Source organism: Macrobrachium nipponense, chromosome 32 (genome assembly GCF_015104395.2).
Source record: "Macrobrachium nipponense isolate FS-2020 chromosome 32, ASM1510439v2, whole genome shotgun sequence".
Taxonomy (NCBI): Eukaryota; Metazoa; Arthropoda; class Malacostraca; order Decapoda; family Palaemonidae; genus Macrobrachium; species Macrobrachium nipponense.
In genome coordinates this window covers 42,351,630-42,371,272 of record NC_061094.1, presented here as the reverse complement: position 1 = coordinate 42,371,272, position 19,643 = coordinate 42,351,630, and the positions used below count along the sequence as shown (strand labels likewise).

Here is a 19,643-nt window from a genome sequence, read left to right as displayed (position 1 = left end):
TCAGGCGCTGGAAGGTGGCCCCCTGCATTCCTCAGGCCGAAGGTTGAGTAATGGAAAACGAAGGAGCCAAAAGGCGTGATGATGGCAGTCTTGGGGGACATCTCGGGGTGCACTGGAACCTGGAAATGGATTGTTTTAAGAGGTCCATTTTTGTGAAGACCTTCGCCCCATGAAGGGCCCCTGTCAAATCCTGCATGTTTGGCAAGGGGTATTGGTCGGGGATTGTAGCGAGGTTGAGTCTTCTGTAGTCTCCGCAGGGCCTCCAGGTGCCGTCAGGTTTCTGTACCATGTGCAGGGGGCGACGCCCAAGGGTCGATGCTTTCTTGCAGATGCCCATTCGTTCCATCTCCGAGAACGCCTGCTTCGCCTCCTGGAGGCGGCCTGGAGGGAGTCGTCGGAACTTCGCGTGTGTCGGGGGGCCTGTGGTGGCTATGTGGTGGAATATCCCGTGCTTGGGCGGCGTCCCTGCCGCCTGACGAAGTTCCGGCTTGAAGACTTCGGGGAACTCCTGCAGGAGGTTGCCGTATTTGTGGGGGGGGGGCGATGGTACAAATTGTAGGGGCGCCCGGGCCTGCTGCTAGTGGAAGGAAAGGCATTTGTCCCTCGATGTCGGGAGGAGGGTTCGTTTGCGGCCCACGTCACCAACAGGAGGCCGTTCTGCAGCCAGGAAGTCTGCCCCCAGTAGCGGGATCCTGACGTCCGCGATTGTGAATTCCCAGACGTAGTTTCGCCCCAAGATGGATATCTCGAGGGCTTTGTGCCGTAGGAACGGATGGGGGTCCCGTTTGCGGCGACGGGGAGGAGGTTGTTTTGTCGGCTCTCGCGGCTACGGTCTTTTCCTGAGACGGCGGGAATATCGAGTGCATTGCCCCCGTATCCACCAACATCCTCCGGCCGGAGATCGCGTCGCGGACGTAGAACCCCCTACGGTGTGTAGTTCCGACGCGGCCGTTGCCACGGGCGGCCTTGGTTTTGTTTGCCGTCGTCGTTTTTTGACTGTTGAAGGTGCAAGGGCTTTCGCACCTCCTGGCGAATCTCCCGAACCTCCGGTGGAAGCGGCACCAGGAGTTTTCACCTCGCTGCGTGTGGGAGGACTTCCCTTGGGATACGGCGCCGATCTCTTTGCGTTGGGTCGTCGTCGTCTTCTTCCTTCTCTGCGGCCAGGCACACGGAGGATCGGGGGGGAGCGGCGAGCTTCGCGGCATTGTTTGACAACGTCAGCTTCTTTGCCTTCTCTAGTAGTTCGTCGTCCTCTAGGGTGTACGCGTCGGTCAGCTGCTTTCGGACGTCCGGCTCGAGTTGCCGCAGGAATATTTCGCGGCTCAGGCTGATCTCTACCTTTTTTCCGTCGGGGCCTATTTCGGGCAGCAAACGAGGCCCATCACAGTGTCCCAGGCATCTTGGGTGTCGGCGCCGCGCATGGGGTTCGCGACTAGGTCGAGGGCGCGGGCGGCCCTTTCAGCGATAGGCACGGAATAGGCTGTCAAGAGCCTTTCTTTTATCTCGTCGAGCGTGACAAGTCCGATTCGTGCTCGACCGGTCAGCCAGTTAGATATTCGGCCGAGCACCTCTGTCGGGAGAGCCGCTGCGACGAGGTCAGCCTGCAGCACTTTGTTTGTTTTGAGCCCCCGCGATCCGGAATTGCCCTTCGGCTCGGAAGAACCAGGAAGACGGGTCAGCCGTTGTGAAGGGGGGCAATTTGACAGCTTGAGCGGCCGCTGTGTCAGAGTCCGTCGCTGGGTGGGGGAGGCCCGGGTTTCCCGCGAGGTTTCCCGCGAGGTACTGTTTGCGCCCATTGTCCTCTCTCACAAAACGGTCGACAAAGTTGTGAATGGTGGGCCAAACCGTTTGAGGAAACGCCTGAACACACCTTGGGCAGGTATGCCGTATTTAGTCCGTAAGAGGCGTTGGTTATTTCCACGGTAGGAGCTTTCAGAGATCTATACTGAGGCGCCGTATGAGTCCGTTAAAGATCTCTGAAGGTGAGCGGCGGTAGTGAGTCCCCTAATGGCTGAGCCAAAACCGCTTGGTCACCGTCCAAACCGGGAGGTCACCAGTTGTGAGAGGTGGACAAAGAGGCAGGTAGAAGTGACTGATTTTTATTACAGTCAAGGGAAATATAAATATACAGCATGCGGACGGAAATGTGGTCACCGACCCGCGAGAGAGTAAAAGTGGGTCGGCGAGACCCGATTTGTGTTTCTTTAGAGACATAAAATACAAAATATAAAAGTACACAATATGTGGTTATACAAGCTTTATACACTGACGGAAAGCCCGCTGAATGCTCTCTCAGGGGGAAGTAAGAACAACGCGAATGATGAATTATGTACAGAGAAAATTATGAATAAGCGTTGTCCTTACAGTGGTCCTGATTTCACACCACAGATCTTGTGAGCTACAGAAGGATAATTGATCGGACTTAGATGTTGATTACATAAATGTGTGCTTGTTCGATTCTACAGGCAAAGACACGTTGTGCTAATGCCTTCGCCTTGTGGCCTTATTTTTCCTTTCAAAACAAAAATGGAGCAAGATTTAGGCTTGCAAGCTGATGATAATTTTCTGAAAGATAAGAAGCAAGGTAGTTACATAAATTAATCAAAAATTCAGGTAAGCCTTTTGGCTTACAAGGTACACAGTAGTACCTCGAGATACGAAAGGCTCAACCTTTTTTTTTTTTTACGAAAAATCCCAAGTTACGAAAGCAAAGAACTTTTTTGAAAAATTTTACTGCTCCACATACGAAAAGTTTTCAAGATACGAAAGGTTTCTGAAAGTCCGAGATTCGCCTCATAACAATTTTGAAACTCGCGCCGCACGCCGCTATCTTAGTTATAGTAGACTCGCCACCATCCTCCTGCTCTCCCATTGGTTCCTGATGCTAGCCAAGCCATGAATCCTTCTCTCTAATTGGACAGCATCCCTCCCATCATGCATCTTCTATACATACGTACGACGTGTTGGCGTGCTTTACCTCGGCCACTTCGCACCCGAAACTTTACTGTACGCAATCGGCATTCGTTCGCTCCAAACGATTCGTTTAGTACGTAAATCGTTAGTGATTTTGTTGCAGTACGTACATATTATCGTGTTGTGCTACTTTATCGTGTTGTGAGAACGCAACTTAATTACGTACAGTACATAGTCATGGGTCCCAAGAAAGTTGCTGAAGTTCACAGAAAGAAGAGAATGCTTTCTATGGAGACAAAATGGAGATAATAAAAAAGTATGAAGCTGGCTTGCGGTTGAGTGTGATCGCTAAGGAATACGGCCGAAATCCATCGACGATAGGCACCATCCTTAAGCAGAAGGTTAAGCCATCAAAGCAGCTACACCTTCCAAGGGCGTCACTATTTTGTTTTGTCCAACAAGAGGAGCCATGTGCATAATGAAATGGAAAGGCTGCTTCTTGTATGGATCGAGGACAAAGAAATCGATGGCGATACGATAACCGAGACGGCAATCTGCCAGAAGGCCAGCGCTATTTTCGGCGATTTGATTGCCCAACCACAAAGACGACGGCGGAGATGGGACATCAACGGCAACCCCAGAGTTCAAGGCTTCTCCATGGGTGATGGTTCGAAAAATTCCGTAAACGGACTGGCATCCATTCGGTGGTGAAGAAATTGAAATTACGTAAACTATAAAAAAGTAAAACGAAATGTAAAAATCAAAAAAAAGACAAAATAAATTTTATTTTAAGTTTTGTAAAGTTTAAGTGTTACAGTTTTGTTAATGTGTTTTGTAAAGTTTAGTTTGTTTTTTGACATTTTTTTATGTGTTTCGTAAAGTTAAGTGTACGCATCTGCCGTTTGTCCTCCTCCTCCTCCTCTGCCGCCACTTTCGGAGATAGCCTCACTCGAAAGGTAAGCTTCGACATTTTACGTTACAGTAATAATTATTTCTTGTACACTAATGTAGTATACTTTACTTTATTTACAGGTTTGGATTTTTATTCTTAACTTAGGTATTGAATGGTCCAATTGTTGTAGTATTTCATTGTTTATAGGTCAATTTAGCTTTATTATGAAATTTAATGGGGTGTTTTTGGAGGGCTTGGAACGGATTATCCATTTTACATGTAAAATGTGTTCCAAGATACGAAAAACTCATTATACGAAGGCCTCCTCGGAACGGATTAATTTCCTATCTCGAGGTACTACTGTAACTAAAACAGGACACAATCCATAATCCAGCCTCAAGGGTGCAGATGGGACAGACCCACTTTTGACCTGTGTTCAACATTTGTAGTGCACAAAGAAATACATTAAATATTTCTGTACTTGGAATACATAACTACTGTTGTTATTAATGCTACTTAGGGGCCTTGCTACAAATTGTACCAAATGATGTAAAAGTTTTACATTTTGGTAATAAACAGAAACCTAGAAACCTACACACCAACAATTAAAAAAGACAATTTTGCTTTAATTCCCAATCTTAATTACAAGGAAATGGATAAGAAAATTAAATTGCCCTACTTCCTTACTATTCTAAGACATACTGGCTACAATAGTTCATAAAATGACAAATTTTTTTTATCAATTTGTATTTTTCATAACTAACAAACCAGAGGTCTTTACGCATGGGGAAAAATCTCTAGCGCAGCTGGATCTGGTTAAAAAATAAAATAAGGTTTGGTGACATGAGTGTATCAGTCAATGTAGTTTACATATACCAAAGGGTCTCTTGAACAAGTCACTCACATAATTCAATGATTTATCCAAGACTTGAAAGGTACAAACATAAACATCACAATTTGTCGAAAATTGTATTTTCCTAACTATACAAACCTAAGGACCTTTAACAATAGGAATATACTTTCAGCCTTGCTACAAACTGTACCAAATGATTTAAAAGTTTCACATTTTGGTTACAAACAGAAACCTACACACCAACAATGTCACACCAAATTTTTCCCTAAGTATTCTTGTTAGCTCAACCATTTTACAAACTAAGCTCTCTCTCAAGAAACCTGTCTTAAAAAAGACAATTTTGCATTAAATCCCAATCATAAGACAATTTTGCATTAAATCCCAATCTTAATTACAAGGAAATGGATAAGAAAATTAAAATTGCCCTACTTCCTTACTATTCTAGACATACTGGCTACAATAAGTTCATAAAATGACAAATTTTTTTTATCAATTTGTATTTTTCATAAACTAAACAAACCAGAGGTCTTTACACATGGGGAAAAATCTCTAGCGCAGCTGGATCTGGTTAAAAATAAAACAAGGTTTGGTGACATGAGTGTATCAGCAATGTAGTTTACATATACCAAAGGGTCTCTTGAACAAGTCACTCACATAATTCAATGATTTATCCAAGACTTGAAAGGTACAACATTAAACATCACAATTTGTCGAAAATTGTATTTTCCTAACTATACAAACCTGAGGTCCTTTAACAATAGGAATATACTTTCGGCGTAGCTGGAATTACAGCTGTTGAATCTTGAACAAGGTGGTTAGGCAGTAACTACCGTGGGCAGGCTAGCCTGCCCGGATGTAAACACTCCACTTTGCCTTTCGGCCCAGGTTCAGATTGAGGATGGCATGAGGTGGGCATATTTGTTAGAGGACCTCAGGTTTGTATAGTTAGGAAAAATACAATTTTTGACAAATTGTGATTTGTTCCGATACGTAATACAAACCTTTCGGTCCTTTAACGATAGGAAGACTCACTGATTGGTGGGAGGAATCTGAGTGAGCCTCTAGAACTGACTGGAGTTCTGCGCACCTAGGCTACTCCTCCTGGTCATAAGAGTGAGGAGGAGTGCCCTGCTGCCTCTGACAACTTGATCAGAGTATAGGAGCTGCGTGATCAAGAGTCAGACTATGGGCCTTTCGAAATGAGAGAGGGATTCGTGACTCATCTAAAAAAGGGCTGTGAAGAATATTGGCATCGGAGACATTAATGCAAAGTTCTGGGAAGTGTTTGCATTATTGTTAGTCTCCTTCCTCCCCTTGCTAAAGGAAGGAGCGGATTGCTTCTATGATACTGATAAGAAACATAAAAAGGATGCTTATGTATAGGCTTAACGCATCAATCGTCCGACCAGCCAGTGTGAGTTCGAGTCCTATCCTCAACCCGTGGAGGACGAGGAATGGAGAGACGAGGCGTGGAAGAGGGAGAGCAGTCACTCTCGCATCCTTCTTACCTGCAGTGAAGTGTCTCGCAAGTCTCGTACCCCACTGCGGCGAAGTCTCTTCGTCTCCCGCAGTGGATAAACACACCGACACTCCATGGTGGGGTGTCGATGGTTATGGGGTACCGGAACACGCTAGTTGGATGAAGTAACAACTGATCTGGAACAACCGATACAAAGTCCACAGCGTAGCTCGTGGACGGCTTGGACGCTTTGACAGCTGCCGACTGACAGCGTTCGGTTGTGCGAGGCGAGCTGTCCAAGCATCTGAGGTGTAGTCCGACCCTCCCCTTTTGAAGGGTTATGCCGAGAGACCATACAAATCGTCTATCTGTTACCACCGATGCCGGAAGGCGAGATGATGATTCTCTCAAGGCATGGGGCCAACAGGCAAAAGTCAATTGCCTTCTAGAGACCGAGGTCCTGATGGCAAGACAAAAGTTCTCATAGTAGTTGAATCTCAACTAAGGAGAAAACAACACTATGTGCCGTTGAGGACGAAGGTGATAGGTGAATGCCGACTTACATCTTCACAGCCGAATCGAGAGAAGTAACTCTCAAGATTCTGAATGTAGAAAAGTCCCGCTGATGACACCAACCCGCGAAGATGGCCTAATCCCTGTGATTTACAAAGGACTGAAAACGCTAAACCGCTATACTTCATTGCTGTTCGGTGAGAAGTCGGAGTTGCAATGAATGCGGAGCGCTTTTCAGTAATGAAAACACAGGGATTGTACTGCCTGAAGAACTGCTTCTCATGGGCTGAATCATCATCTTCTTCTTCCCAACTTTATCCAGGGAGGACATCTATATAGTACTTGGAAGTAGAGCTGGCAGGGCGGGGAACAGGTGATGTCTTCCGTTATACAACTACAATTCAGGGTGAACCACGAACAATTGCACACCTACGAAAACGAGATACAGGCAGTCCCTGGGTTACGACGGGGGTTCCGTTCGTGAGACGCGTCATAAGCCGAAAATCGTTGTAAGCCGAAACATTGTAAAAATCCTAAGAAAACCTTACTTTGAATGCTTTGGGTGCATTGAAAACTATGTAAACTGCATTCTTATTGCATTTTCATAAAAAAAAACACCTTCAAATATTGATTATTTTGCATTTTTGGTGTCCTATTTCAATCTGACCCAGATGAGTGTTGTTTTAGGCGTTGTAACCCTGGAAATAATGTCTAATGAATATAATTGAGAAGCGCCTTTACCTCGGAACGTCGTAACCTGAATCCGTCGTAACCCAGGGACTGCCTATATATTTAGAAGACAACTCAGATGTCTGAAGAAATCATTCCGCATTATCGCAGCGGCAGGTGCGATGCAGCGGGGAGACTAGGCTACAGACTTCTGTTACCATGCGGTAAACAGAAAATGAAAGATGGTAGCGAGTCTATTGAGATACCTGTCTGAAAATTCTCACAATGTCCAAGGCGATGCAGTAGAGATGGTCATTCACGTATGCGAGAATTCCAGCCAACCAGAAACCTAAGTCTGTGATTGCCGGGCAGAGATTCGGTTCAGTAGTCAATCATTGCAGAGGAGAGAGATAATCCGACCGTGCTATCTCAGAGAGCCAGCTGGTACTGGGCTGTGGCAGGCAGCCCATACACCGCTAGCTCTCACTCACTCGTCATCCTGAGTTGTCAGGTAATCCATTCCAAGAAGGAATGCGTTCGGCTAGAACCATCGAGCGCAAAAAAAATATGTTTAAGCATTTGTATTTAATCGAAACGGATTTCGGTGAATGCAAATGCTGAGAAGTTGTTGTTGTAACAATACCATAAGTATCTCAAAATTGAAGCTGGTAACTCCTGGAGGTTTGCAGGGCAGTCCCGAGTTGCAGTTCAATTGAGAAGATACTATTCGTCTCGGTCACAACCCATAGAGTTAACTACGGATGTGCCTACACTTTGGACAATTCAACTGATAACAGAAGCATGTCACGAGGGCAATATACGTAGTATATTTGTAGGTTCCTGTACATAGACCTCCATCCTAAATTCTCTTCCATTCGAGGAACAAGAATAAGGGACTGGATGCCAACACCCTTCATTCTCTAATGAAGAGAGCGAAGGAGAAGTTTTCCCGAAGAAAGACTTCTATGGTGATAACAGGATACCGAGGACGATAGTTCGAGCCGAACTGGATGTTCACACCCGTTCTTCCCTATCCCCTGGGGTTTGGCCGCCTACTGAGTGACGGACTGTTAGGTCCATCCAGGCTGAGCCCCTCCTGAGATATTCTTCCTTCAGCAGCAGTACTTCTCTCGAACGCTAGAGATTCCAGGAATTCGAGCCTTCGGTGAGATTCCGATTGACGTAGTAACAATTATTTGTGATTCTCGTCTCGCCCACTCTGGACCGTGGTTTCACCCAAGTGTGTGCAGATCGTAGAAGACCTGAACACTTGGAGAGTGCTAGAAACTCCGAAGAATTCTAAGCACTTGGCGAAACCACCCCCACCTAATTCGTCAGACGATCATCGGGTTGTGGTCCTCCCGATTCCCATAGAAATCGAGGATAGGCAAGATCCTTCCTCAACGACCGGGACTTACGTCTGGTAGGACCCGAAGGTCCTCTAGGAACGCAGTTCCAGACGTGGAATCCTACGGAGAACGCTCTGCAGGATCCCTACCCCTTCCCTTTTCACAGCCATAGGGAGAGGGGGAATGGGGGAGGAACGACTGGATACTTGCTCGCCTTCCCAGCTGTGCTAGCAGTTGGAGAGCGAGTACGGGCAGGCATTTTCACCGTGCTCCTTTCAGAGTCTAGGAAAACGTTTACCGTTGGAGCAAAACGTTTTCCCGAAGAGGGTTACGAACTCGTACTGTAGGCTAAACGTCTGCCGCCACCGTGACCGTCGTCTGGGTGGGGCCTGAGCGAGCACCTGACAGGAGAGAGCCGATACCCGACGTCCCTTCCCGGCGCGTCCCAGTCCTCATCAAGGTCGAAACCTCTCAAGAGGACCGAAGGGGGAGCCCACCCCGGTCTCTATGTGCGTGGTCCAGCCGGACCGTCACATGAACGGCGGTGATGGTCACTCCGCTGAGGAGGTTGAAGGGACAGGTGAGGGAGACCTGATGCTCCTACCCTGCCTACTAGCAGAACCAGTAGGCGGGAGGACTGCAGGCGATCACCAACCCACAGTGGCGATCGAGCTGCAGGTCTGGACCAGCGGTCTTCTTGCGAGAAACGCTGGACCAAGAAGAATCGAAGCGTCATTCTCTTCAGGAGAGCAGCTGGCGATCGGGCTGCACTGGTCGAGCGGCTTTCTGGGGGAAAGCGGCTAAACCGAGAGCAGCGGCGACGGTCCCGAGCGTCAGAAGAGCTGCTGCTGGTTCCCCTATCCATCCGGTCCTGGTGGGAGCAGCGGTCGGGAGGGGACCGGCAGAGTCCGCTGTCGCGGTGGGGGCGCGCCCCTCACGATCACTCCTGATCGCCTTGCTCTTTCCCGGTGTAGCCCGAGGAAGTTGAAGGGACAGGAGAGGTAGATCTAATGCTTCCCCCTCGTCCACTGGCAGAACCGGCGTGCTGGGAGGGGGGCTGCAGACGCTCGCCAACCCGCGGTGGCGATCAATCTGCAGGCCTGGTCGAGCGGCTGGACCGAGAACAGCGGCAACGGTCCCAAGCATCAGAAGAGCTGCTGCTGGTCTCACTCTCCGGCCGGTCCCAGTGGGAGCGGCGGTCAGGGGACTGGCAGAGTCCCGCTGTCGCGGTGGGAGCGAGGCCTGTCCTCACAGCGCGTCACACCGCTTGGACCAGTCAAGGCTGGACCAAGGCGACCGAGGGGACCGCTTCCTCGCCTCAGCCGCGGCCGGTCTGGGACAGTTGCGTCAACCCTGGGTACCGGCGGCTCGCCACGAGAGCGATCGCTGGCCTGGTGGGAGTCACCTGGGCGACTCACACCAGTCTTCCGCTCCATGCCTGGATCCTGGCGCTGAGCGAACTCGGTTGCCTGGGTCTTGGCTGCACGGTCACCCGCAGGTGATCGTACACTCGGTACCTCTTGCAAACGAGAGGCTGAGAAGGTACCTGGCGTCGAGGCAGAACCTCTGGGGCCAGGAGAGAGGTACCAGTGTCAGCCGGTACCCCAACCCGGTCCGGCCCCCGTCATCTTCTTCCTTGCGGAAGGAGAGACGGGGACCCGTTCCCCGAAGAAACAGGAGGACCAGCGGAAGCCCCAACTGTCCCACCGGGTGGGACAGACCCTTAGAGGTCTCTGAGCGAGACTTCTTAGGGGGGAAGGAGGACTCCTTCTTCTTCAGCTGGGGGGCCGGGGGGCCTCGGAAGTCAAAGGGGAAGAGGCGGCAGAAGACGACGGCGACACCTTCCTCTTCTTCCTGGACTTCCTCTTCGCCAGTTCCTCAGGACAACCGACAGGTCCTCCATCCAGGACGGAGTTGGGGCAGTTGCCGATGCAACACGGCCCAACTGCACCTGTCCGGAGGGACCTGTGGGAGTAGCAGTGGAGAACGCTTCCTTGGGAGGCTACAAAACTCCTACCTGGCAGGTGAAGCGTCTGCCACCCCTGAGTGGGGCTGTCTCTGAAAGAAAAGGATTAATTAAAAGAGGGCTGGATGGCCCTCCTCCACCGGTCTCTGCGTGCCTGGACCGGGAGTTGGGAACGTCACATCAACCCTGGGCACCGGACGATCGCTGCAAGCGCCGGTCTGGCGAGAGTCACCCAAGCAACTTCCTACCATCTTCCGCTCCGTGCCTGGGTCCTGACACAGTGAGCGAAACTCCGCAGTTGGACCCTGGCTGCACGGTCACCCGTAGGTAACCGTACACTCAGCAACGCTCGCAAGCGGGGTGGGGCGGCCGAGACGGTTCCCGGTCCTGGAGGTGGAACCTTTCAAACCGTGAGAGGAGATACCAGCGGTGGCCGGTACCTCCATGGTCCCCGTCTGCTTCCTCCTCGAGGAAGAAGAGATGGGCCCCGTTCCCGAAAGAATGGAGGACCCCCGCGGAAGACCCACCTGTCTCACCGGAGCGAGACAGACCCTTAGAAGTCCCATGATGAGACTTCTTAGGGGGGGGAGACCACCTTCTCTTTTACGGCAAAGCCTTAAAAGTTGAATGGGGGGGGAGGCATGAAGAAATTATCATCTTGAAGAGGAGGATGATGACACTAGACGAGCTCTCTTCCTCTTCGGTTTCTCCTTCTGTTAGACTTCTACCATCAGGAGTAGATAACCTCACAGGGCAGCGCGACAGCTTCATCCAGTGACATAACTCCCGGGTAGTAGTGGTAATGAAAATTATTATCAGCAGGGGATCAGTACACACACTCGACGGATCGGTGCGCAACATGCTACGAGTCATAGGTACAATTCCAAGGTTAGGATCCCCAATATGAAGAGCATCCAACCAAAACTGCTGAAAACACAATCACCAATAGTCTGTAAAAAAATAAGAAAAAAAAAAAAAAAAAAAAAATTAAAGTAATGAGGATACTCCTCACACATCCAAGGGCGCCGCCCTCCGAAGTGAGAGGAGATCCCCCAACATCAGCACTGCACGCCCATCCTTCTCTTCTTCTGATAGTAAGTGAAAGGGAGAAGGAGAAGATAAATTACCATAACAACAAAACACGGACAAACCTTGAAGTTCCCTTGGTAATTCCCAAGCGTAAGCGTAATTTCTGGATGAATACATGTCCCGATACAGGATCAATATCACTTATGTTAAATACATGGTCCTCATCCTCACGATAAATAACATATCTCGTCCTCATGCAAGTCTGAGCCAGTGTCAAAGGGCGAAAGAATGTAAGTACGTTGGCATACCTTAGCTGCCGGCTCTTAACACAAGTAGAGGGACAGTTACAAAGGCTATCACAAAATGTGGGTTTGTATATTAATTGAAAAACCAAGGACAAACCTTTGTTTGTTTAGTATTAATATCAAAACACGTATATGCATAATTATTTAAATACAAAAAATAAACCAAAAGGATCCACGGGAAAAAAGATCAACAACCAGTCAGCCGGAGCTCACAAACACACGTCTTCACCGGAAGACGGCCTAAAGTAAAGTGGAGTGTTTACATCCGGGGAGGCTAGCCTGCCCACGGTAGTTACTGCCAACCGCCTTGTTCAAGATTCAACGGCCGTAATTCCAGCTACGCCGAAAGTATATTCCTACTGTTAAAGGACCGAAAGGTTTGTATCCCGTATCGGAACAAATTGAAGATAGAAAAGACAAGTCGATTAAAAAATGATATTGTTAAGATACAATAAAGTTTGTTCATACTTACCTGGGCAGATATATATATAGCTGTATTTCTCGAAGTCCGACAGAAATTTCAAAACTCCCGGCACACGCAGTGGTCGGCCAGGTGGTTAGTACCCATTCCCGCCGCTGGGAGGCGGGAGTCAGGAACCATTCCCATTTTCTATCCAGATTTTCTATTCCCACTGTCTCCTGAGGGGAGGTGGGTGGGTACTTTGGATATATATATCTGCCCAGGTAAGTTATGAACAAACTTTATTGTATCTTAACAATATCATTTTGTTCATGAAACTTACCCAGCAGATATATATATAGCTGAATCCCACCTTTGGAGGTGGGGAGGGACAGAAAAGGATTTTAGGAAACACATTGCGTGCAGATGATTGACATCTTGGTTCCTTACCTGTTAGCATAGCTGACTTCGTGATTATTGTCACCCAAGTCTGCTACTGCTTTACTAGAGTCTCCAGCAAGGTAGTGACCTATGTAGCTGGCGAGTTCTAGATGATCTGTCAACGGGAGCGTGACCACAATGTGACTAGACCATATTGACCATACCATGAGGGCTAAGAAGTAATAATATATCACCACCTGACCAACCCTAGCCAAAGTTAAGGATATCTAACTAAGGCTTAAGGATTGAGAAGACCGCCACTGGCGGCCGACCCAATAAACATAATTAACAACTCTTCCTAACCATTTTCTATAGGATAGGATGAGTGATACTTCTTGCCCCCAAGATTGTGTCTGTAGACACGTATGGCCCCATGCGAGCAGCTAATCTTATATGTCGTCTTCACATCCCGCAGGTATTGTGAAATGAACACAAAGTTGCTTCGCTAAAACGTGGCACTCAGGATGATACTGAGTGCCATGCTCTGTTGAAATGCTTCCGAGGCCGCGCCCTCACCTCGTGAACATTCAGTTAAAAGATTTCAAATCTTTGTCCAAACATGACGAATGAGCTTCTTTAAAAGAAATCATCAACAATAACGCCAGGGTGTTCTTCGACCTGGGCAAGTCTGGTCTTTTTACGAAACACCGCAGATTGTCCGAAGGACCTCCACTTTCTTTAGTTTTAACTAGATAAAACTTGAGGGCCCTGACAGGTCACAGGACTCTCTCTGTTTCTTGCCTAATAATCCATAGCACCCCTTGATTTCCAAGCTTCTGGGCCAAGGATTAAAACATTTTGGTTTTTCATTCTTGTAAAAACAAAAGGCTTAGAGAACACACCGCATTATGTCCTCTAAAGCCAAAGCCTCTGATGATGTATTAAACCTCACTAACCCTCTTTGTCTTTATCTAGAGTGGTTAGAATTTTGGTCACATGCAAAAAGTTACACAGGAAATATTCTACAATTTCGAGATTTCCACAGACCTCATAGATCGTAAAGGGCTTTGTTGTTTGGCAGATCCAAATATCTGAGCGTAAAGGCCGCCAACAACCTACTTCGGTATTCTACAATAGTTGAGAATGCTAGTACATCCCATTCTTCCGACGGAAAGGGAAGATGGTAATGTAATTCACAAAGGTCGAGGTGGAGGAAAAACCATTCTTCCTGCCCTATCTCCAGAAACGGCCCATTCCGATTGGTACACTGCAAGATAGCAGAACTGCTTTATCTTGGTAATGAAACTAGCCATTAGTCTTGAAAAACCTCTTGATTCTGGTCACTTTCTTGACAGTCTGAACGCAGTCAGACTCAGAGCCGAACGGTTTAGAGATACCTCTCGAAGTGAGGCTATTAGAGTAGCCCACGACTTTTGACATACTTCTAAGGAAAGAATACTCAGACGTCAGTAGTTGCTGCCGTCGATAGAGAAGCTTTGCACGGACTTCCTTCAATCATGCAGCTAACCTCTGGAGATCGATACGCTCCGTGCCTGTGACCATCAATGGCTCTCTCTTCTTGAGATGTGAGAGAGCTGTGGAATTGTCAGAGTTGATCTGAACCACTCGGCCAAAACTCATTCCTTCGAGGAACTGGAGAGTCAACCAAATTGCTTCCAATTCTTTTCGATTATGTGGCAGGACCTCTGAACCTCTGTCAGGATGCCTGGCACCATCTCGCTATCACCTGAGATTAGATTAGATTATAAAATTTATGGCACATAGCCAAGCGCCGGAGCCGAGGGGCTATCACTGAGGTGATCATTGAACTACTGAGAGATGTTCAGAATCATTACCTAGACTCTTTGATGTTACTTCAGTTTTCCGGAAGTACAAAACTGTAGAGGTCTGAATTGCAGTCCTTTCAGGGAAAAGAAGCTTCTTCAGCGAGGAAATGGTCCCCAGCAGATTCATCCATTACCTCTCTTAAGCATGCTTCCTTCCCTAAGAAGGCAGCGCTCTTCATAATTAGGAGAGCATTATTATAATCGATGCTGCGGTAAACTCGTACAGAATTCTGTTACAGTGCAGTAAACAGTACCAAAAAGCCTAATAGATATCTCTGTTAAAAATTGTTTTGCAAACGAAGGCAATGTTTATTCAATGCATGTTAGAATCTCCCTCAATCCTGGGCAAAGTCCGTGATTGTAAGGGCAGAGATACGTTCGTCAATCAATCCCGCGGGAGAGAGAGACTTAAACGTCCGCGCATAACAGCCAGCTAGCTGATACTGAGGGGGGGTTTTGGTGTACAGTTACAGCAGCTTACGTTCAACTTCTCGCAGTATTATGCCTGAGTTGCCAGCTACTCCATATTACGAAGGAATAGATTTTTCATTATTTGAACAGCACGAAACTCTCAAGTTGGCATATTTAAGCGAGACAGAATCCGCTAAATACAGAAGCTGATTTTGTGTTGTCATAACACTCGCTTAAATAACCAAAAAAAACTAAATCGGAACTCCTGGAAGGTTGCAGGGAGTACCGATTGAATATACTGCGTCATCTACAACGACAGCAGCTATCAATGGTCGTCTCGCACTACTCTGCCTGAGTTACCAGCTACTCTATTCTACGAAGGATAGGTCTGTTACTATTATCGATTAGAAGAGAATTCTCAAGCAGGCATATTTAAGCAAAACCGAATACGCTAGATGCAGAAGCTGAGTTGGTGTTGTTGTAACAATACATTTTAGCGTTGTCCTTACACCGGAAACTCCTGGAAGTTTGCAGGAAGGACCGATTAAGTACACTTAGAATACGAGTCCTTTCGGTTACTATCCGTGTATAGTAATTACGATGTGCGTATATGACTTGATCCATACAGTAGTAATATAACGCAAAGATAAAATACATAAGTATTGTAATCACTTGGACAGCTAATTCTCTACTACATTCTTTCTTCTGCAAGGAAGAGAGAGAGTGAAAATATACTGTATTCGTTTTCTTCCACGAACGAATTAAAAATTATTCAAGGAATCTTCTCAAGTTAAAACCGAGGACCGAAAATGACAGTTCAAACTTCTTATGTTATTGTACCTAAACTTCATTCTATTTCGTGGAAGAGACTCTGACGAATGATTGATTGATTGATTGTGAGTTATCTGGCGTCACAACTACCATTGGTCACGCGACGCCGAGTCTGACTAATGAATGAGAGCTCTTCCGATGGTAGTCCATTTCATCAGGAGTTCGCGCAACTTTTGTTGACGAAAGGAGAGACCTCCCTGGAGCGTCGACCAGACTGGAAAAGTCACCTTATTCCGATGCGAGAATTCTTACACCGATATGGTTTATTGTATCCCACCAATGCCTGCCTTGCCGCATAGTCTGACAGAGGCTGGGCAAAAGAAGTCTTTCTTTGCGCTTTTCTCGACTCCATCCAATCTTGAACCTTTTTTAAAAGCTATTTTCGTTGAAAGAGACTTCTTCCTTTTAACAATTATGATATTAAGATACAATAAGTTTGTTCATACTTACCCGGCAGATAAATATATATATAGCTGTATTTCAGAGAAACACAACTATACATACATCCGCCGGGCAAGTTTTATGAACAAACCAGGAAACTTGTCGGTTTTCGATAACGAAAACTGAGAAGGGGAATATAGCGAGGAGCCACAGGTTGGAATTCGTCTCCAACTGAAGCTCGAAGCAAAAGAACCAATACCTAATAATCAGACGAAGCTGAACGTTAGAAGGTGGTCCCTCGTCAGTTTCTTCTGACATCCTACTATTCGTCCTTCTTCTATATGAGCGGCAGAGGGGACTCCTGAAACGGTGATATAAGTCCTTTCGATTCAATCCTTGATGAAGATTGCTGTTGTGACGTAATAGGTGCTTTCTGAATATTAGTCACTAAAAATCCGATATAGAGGTAATTTCTTGCACTCTCTCGATGGGAGTCTCTACGAAAGTCAGATTGTCGACGAGCTTGCAGACAAATATCACGTGATCCTGATGAATGTCCACAAAACATCCATTCGAGCGTCACGCTCAACGTCCATCTGAGCGTCAGCTCAGCATCCAGCTGAGCGTCACGCTTGACATCCAGCTGAGCGCCACGCTCGGCGTCCAGCCGAGCGTCACGCTTGGTGTCTAAATAAGCGTCCAGCTTATCATCTATAGAAAAGTCACGCTTGTAAACACCCACGCTCCCTCAGGGTCGAACTAGGACCATCGAGTATCTCAGCTTGCAACACACCTTGGTTTGCTACAAAAATAACGTCAGTTTACGGATAAAGAGAGACCCTATAATAAGAGAGGGGAACCCCTTGAATAATTAGGGAGAGCTTTCTTCCTCTCGATATAAGAATCTTAAGGAGGAAGTTTTCTCATTGTTTTTTACATAACGAACAGGTGAGACGCACTAATCTAGAAGGCGTAGCAACCGGTGAAAGAGAAGAGCGATCTGCAGTTGCGGGAGACCGCTTAGATCTTTTAATGGCAATATATCAGCTTTTCTTCTAGGATGCGGTTTCTGCCTGTCTCCCAGTCGGCAACGAAGCAAGTCGATGTTGCATCAAACGGATCACCCTCTTTTCTAGAATGTTCCTTTTCAGGTGAAAAGCTGATAGTATGAGAAGGAGAGGAGCGAGAGAAAGCCATATTCCTTCTCACCTGTCCTTCACAGCTCTATTCTTGGAGCGACAGGGGGGTTCAAAGACTTCATCGTCTGATGACGTCCTGGTTCTCTTTTGAGGCGTCCATGCAGCAAAACTCTCAGGTGACGACCACAAAGCAGCAAAAGAGAAAGGACGTGAAGGCGTCCTCTTCCCTGACATCAAAGACACAGGCCTCCTGTGCAACATCTTGCGTCTTTGATCTTTTTTGCGGCGGAGAGTAGTCACGTATAAAGGCGAAGCCCGTAAAGCAGAAGGAGCGCAAAGAGGCTCTGCGTGCTCCTCTAAGAAACTACTGACGATGGCCACCTGTGCGACATCTAACGTCTTTGTTCTTTTCAGAGGACATGAGCGTCTTCTCATGCTCCAACTACCGTTCGGGGAGGACGCCTACAAAGGCGAAGCCCGCAAAGCAGAAGGAGCGCAAAGAGGCTCTGCGTGCTCCTCTAAGAAACTAACTGACGAGATGGAACGTCTGTGCGACATCTAACGTCTTTTTGTTCTTCAGAGGACGTGAGTGTCTTCTCATGCTCCAACTACCGTTCGGGGAGGACGCTAATAAAGGCGAAGCCCGTAAAGCAGAAGAAGCGCAAAGAGGCTCTGCGTGCTTGTCTAAGAAACTACTGACGATGGCCGCCTGTGCGACATCTAACGTCTTTGTTCTCTTCAGAGGACGCGAGCGTCTTCTCATGCTCCAACTACTGTTCGGGAGGACGCCTCTAAGATAAAAATCCCTCACGGAGGGAACGCGCACGAACACACTCTTTTGCAGCCTGTGGCTCGTACAGGTTCTGCTAAAGGGACGCCAGATCAATGTGGAGACCCCGTAAACCTCCTTCGGCTTTCGACATGCCCTCTCCCTGGTCCTGGGAGTCCGACAGAGGTCCAGGCCTAGAGTTATTTATAGGGCCGATCTGACGCTCCCTCTCGACGAGAGAGAGGACGTGAAGCGTCCCTTCTCTAAAGCTTCTTTTAGAGGGCGCGAGTCCTTCCAGCTCCAACCCCTGTGCGGGGAGGACGCCAATCGGAGGACGAGAAGCAATCTTTCATGATCCGTTCTCGTGCACTATTTTTTGGCACCTGGGGATCGTCTACAGGTTCTGCCGAAGGGACGCCAGAGGGTTGGTGGGGGTTCCCCGTAACCCTCCTGCGGCTTTCGACATGTCCGTCTTCCTGGGCTTGGAAGTTCGACAGAGGTCCAGGCCCGTAGAGGGATTTTAATAGGGTCCGAATCCTGACGCCCCCCATCCACAGAACACTGGGGGCACTACACTTCAGAACACTGATTGGAGAGCGAGCACTTTAGATTCCAAATTACGAATGGAATCCACAATAACAGAAAAGGGCATTCTTTCGTAGACATAGCCTAATGGCTCGTAGGCCAAACTACAGGGTTTAGGCCCCCCCCAAAAACCCCCAAAGTCTATACAGAAGAGGGTTAGTAGGTTCATTACCCTGACTTCTGTTTACTAATGCAGTTTCTTGAGGAAGACCCCGTGATTCAATCCCGCTCTAATTTGCGTACATACGAATCATCTGTCTTCTTTCCCTTCGGTAATCAGTCAAACTCTCACACGTCTTACATCGATTTTTCAATAAAGAAAAAACGTTCTCAACCCCTGTGCATACCAAATGAGGATTTACCGACACTTTCGGTAGCCTCACCTTACTTTTGCAGACAAACACAGTCTGAAACTAGCGAACTAGATTCAGACAAGTTAAACAAAGGTTAATTAAATTACGATAGCGTATGCCTAGCCACACATCCAAGTCAATCATTCAAAAGATAATTAGGATACTTAAGCGGCAATGGAGAATCAAAATCCTGGTCGGAGGTAATGAAAACAGGTGTTTTCATTACGAGCGACAGAAAAAATCTGAATAGAAAATGGGAATGGTTCCTGACTCCCGCCTCCCAGCGGCGGGAATGGGTACTAAAACACTGGCGCCACCCCTGCGTGTGCCGGGAGTTTTTTGAAATTTCTGTCGGACTTCGGAGAAATACAGCTATATATATATCTGCTGGGGTAAGTTTCATGAACAAACCCTTGTAGCACAGAAAAGTGAAAATTCTAAACTTTATGTCCCATACTAGGGGACAGAGTAAGGCCCTAAAAACTAACATAGACAATGAACCAGCTTCCTTCAGGATATACTTCCAAGTCCCGACTACCATCCAATAAACATTCCTACCTTGAACAAGAGAAACAATTCCAAAGCCAAAAAAAGTCTC

At 47.3% G+C, this 19,643-nt stretch overlaps 1 long non-coding RNA gene across 1 annotated transcript in view; it reads right to left on the bottom strand.

Moving 5' to 3' along the window:
• Positions 1-2,427: 2,427 nt before the first annotated feature.
• LOC135207142 (uncharacterized) overlaps positions 2,428-19,643 on the bottom strand; it is a 35,333-nt gene continuing 18,117 nt past the window's right edge. Inside the window, exon 3 of the long non-coding RNA XR_010312893.1 lies at positions 2,428-2,565. This is a non-coding gene — a long non-coding RNA (uncharacterized LOC135207142). The remainder of the gene's footprint in view (positions 2,566-19,643) is intronic.